The 2,755-nt window shown below is 42.5% G+C and overlaps 2 non-coding genes across 2 annotated transcripts; one reads left to right on the forward strand and one right to left on the reverse strand.

Annotated features, from left to right (window-relative positions):
- Window positions 1–1,023: 1,023 nt before the first annotated feature.
- Window positions 1,024–1,136, reverse strand: LOC128765411 (U5 spliceosomal RNA). Its single transcript, XR_008415886.1, has one exon. It is a non-coding gene; the product is annotated as a U5 spliceosomal RNA (small nuclear RNA).
- Window positions 1,137–2,681: 1,545 nt separating this feature from the next.
- On the forward strand, window positions 2,682–2,755 carry trnai-aau (transfer RNA isoleucine (anticodon AAU)). Its single transcript has one exon. It is a non-coding gene; the product is annotated as a tRNA-Ile (tRNA).

Genomic DNA, 2,755 nt, shown 5'->3' on the forward strand with positions numbered 1-2,755 from the left:
TGAGTCCATCCACTACTACATGCCTTTCCACCAAGCATTACAGGTTGGGATGCAGTCAAAAACTCAGGGAGAAGGTTAGGAATGAAGAAGGTCACAGAGAAGGTCACAGAGTTTTGTGTTTTGGCAGATTTAACTGGTGAAATTAGTTCAAAGTACTCACGATATGCTTTGCAGGTGAGTCAGCGATTTTGGCACAATTACAAATCATGATGAAAAAATTTAATGAAGAACTGAAGGAAATGAATGAAGGACATTCTACAATCTTTTGGACTTCTGAGTCAGTAGGAATCCAAAATAGGCAAAAGAGCGACAGAGAGGGGCGAGCAGGGCAGACATCACAACATTTAGAAAATGAAGCTCAAGTATTCCAACCCACATTCATAACACTCACACTGCTATATTTTGGCTGATGCATCAATTTATGTACAGAGTGGAACTGAGTAGATACATATCTTGAGCTGACATGGACTTAAAAAAATAGAGAAGCTGAGGGGCCGAACTGAGTCGGCCAAAAACCTCATCTCACCGCATGTTTGTTCATCCGCTATTTTCGATTTCTTTTTGTGACAGTGAATGTTCATTGACAGGAATCTGTGCAATGGTGTTCTTGTGTAAACTGTAGCTTCCTTCCAAGCAGTTGACCTGGGTTCAATTCTCAGGCTTTGCCAATTGTTTTTGCCATCTAACCATGGATGGCAGAATATTTGTGCCTCAACTGTCAACACCACAAATGTCCCATTAAGGCTGGACGCGGACGACCAACACATAGGTCTCAATGGGATGAAACAGCCAAACGTGCTGACCAATTACGTCACAGAGACATGAGAATGAGGATCTCTACAAAAAGAGAGACACTTTGAGAGCAGGAAAACATGTTCTGAAAACCATGGAAATGGAGTGATGGCTCAGTTGAAGTTAGACAACACACTCTGCTGCTTCATCGATACACATCTTGGGAATAACAACTCTGCACTTGTGATCCAAAGTTATTGACGTGACGAGTTACATTGAACACAATAAGAAGCCCTCCAAGAGCAGAGTGTGAAAAATTAGTATAAGCTCATGTTGTTGCTCTCCACGGAAATCTTTAGTAAAAGGCGAAAGATATATATACGATCTGAAGAGAAACATGAGTGAACTACTGACACTGAACCAGAGAAGGAGGTGTATTCTTCCACATCAACCTTTAACTCATAGTGTTGTTCAGCATTTCAACAAACCAGCAGTTCAAGACAATCCTCTGAACCATCGTTTCATTAACATCTGTGAACTGGTGACCGTCTTCTGTCGTCAGTGAACTGTTTTGCACACATATGAGTGATCAGAACACAAAAGAGAATTTTCCCGTGTTCTGCAGTCATCCATGCCACATTGTGCTGTTCTCGGTTGCAAACATCATCCAAAACTGTCGTGATGTACAGGAAGAGGGGAAAATGGACACATATCGCTCTGTAGAAACATACCATAAATAAAGGTCGTGCGAGGAGTCATGTTGCAAAGCTTGTCCCACAAAACAGTTGAACGTAAATGAATGGGATGGAAATCCATATCACTTTTCAAAAAGACAGTGCGCCTTGTTAGACTCACCACCTTCAGATTACGAGACTGACGCGCTGCCAACTGCGCCAACGAGGCTTGGTTGCAGCGTGACTCACCAACCCAACCAGGGTTGGTGGTTCCAGTCCACCCAAGGATGTGATCAGCTTGCAATTAAAATACAAGATTGCACTCACTGTTCCAGAGATGATGCCAATCTCCACGACACACATATCAATCTGTGTCAGAGGGTTCAAACTGATGCACAAGTGGCTCAGTGGGTGCAGATTTGTGTTCCAACCCTGGAAGCACATCGAAGTTAACCGATGAGGTGTCAGCATTTTTTTGTCTTCTTTGAGATTAATCTTTCAGCTGTTACTATAATCCCCTTTCACCCCTCATTTCACTGCCACATCTGACATCTGACTCTCCTGGTGGCCCATTGCAGAGAATCACAAGAGGCAGCTCAGCAGTCTGAAGCATGAAGCAGGTGACCACAGAGCTGCTCAAAACACTGGAAACACATGGCCACGCTCTCATGCCTCTGACCACCTGTAGTTCATTGTTGAGTCCAATGAAAGATCAACTGTGTCGTCTGTAAACACCAATGTCTCTCATTGATCCATTTGTTTATGCTCCATATATTTAGCGCATGAGCTTGATTTGTGCGTGTGTTGAGCGAGAGACAAAGACCAAATAACATATATTACAAACATAGCTGAGTCACCATCTATTTCAGGAATAGACTCTCAGTGATGAACACAATGTTCATGTTGTGGTACGTGATGTTTCAAAGGTCAATGTGATTCAAAGGCTTCGATCGGTGCTGAACATTGAAACTTTGCAGGTAAACTACTTTTACTATTTTGATACATTTCTTGTATAAATAATAATCTCAGCTCCAACTTCAGATGACTCACGCCTGTTTCAAAGGCGCGGTTTGGTGGCTCCTTCAAAAAGAATACACCTTTAATCTGCTTCCTTAATCTGCCTGTAATTTGGATCCGTTTCAATCAGGAAGATGGAATTGAGAAAGAAAGGCCTTGAATCCTTGCTGGAGAAACAGACACTGTTGTGACAAGTCCAACTCCAGCTTGCTATATGATAATATCACCTGAAATGTATGAATAATAAATCCTGAAAATGGCCGGTTAGCTCAGATGGTTAGAACGTGGTGCTAATAACGCCAAGGTCATGGGTTCGATCCCCATACTGGCCA

This window comes from Synchiropus splendidus, chromosome 9 (genome assembly GCF_027744825.2).
Source record: "Synchiropus splendidus isolate RoL2022-P1 chromosome 9, RoL_Sspl_1.0, whole genome shotgun sequence".
Lineage (NCBI taxonomy): Eukaryota > Metazoa > Chordata > Actinopteri > Syngnathiformes > Callionymidae > Synchiropus > Synchiropus splendidus.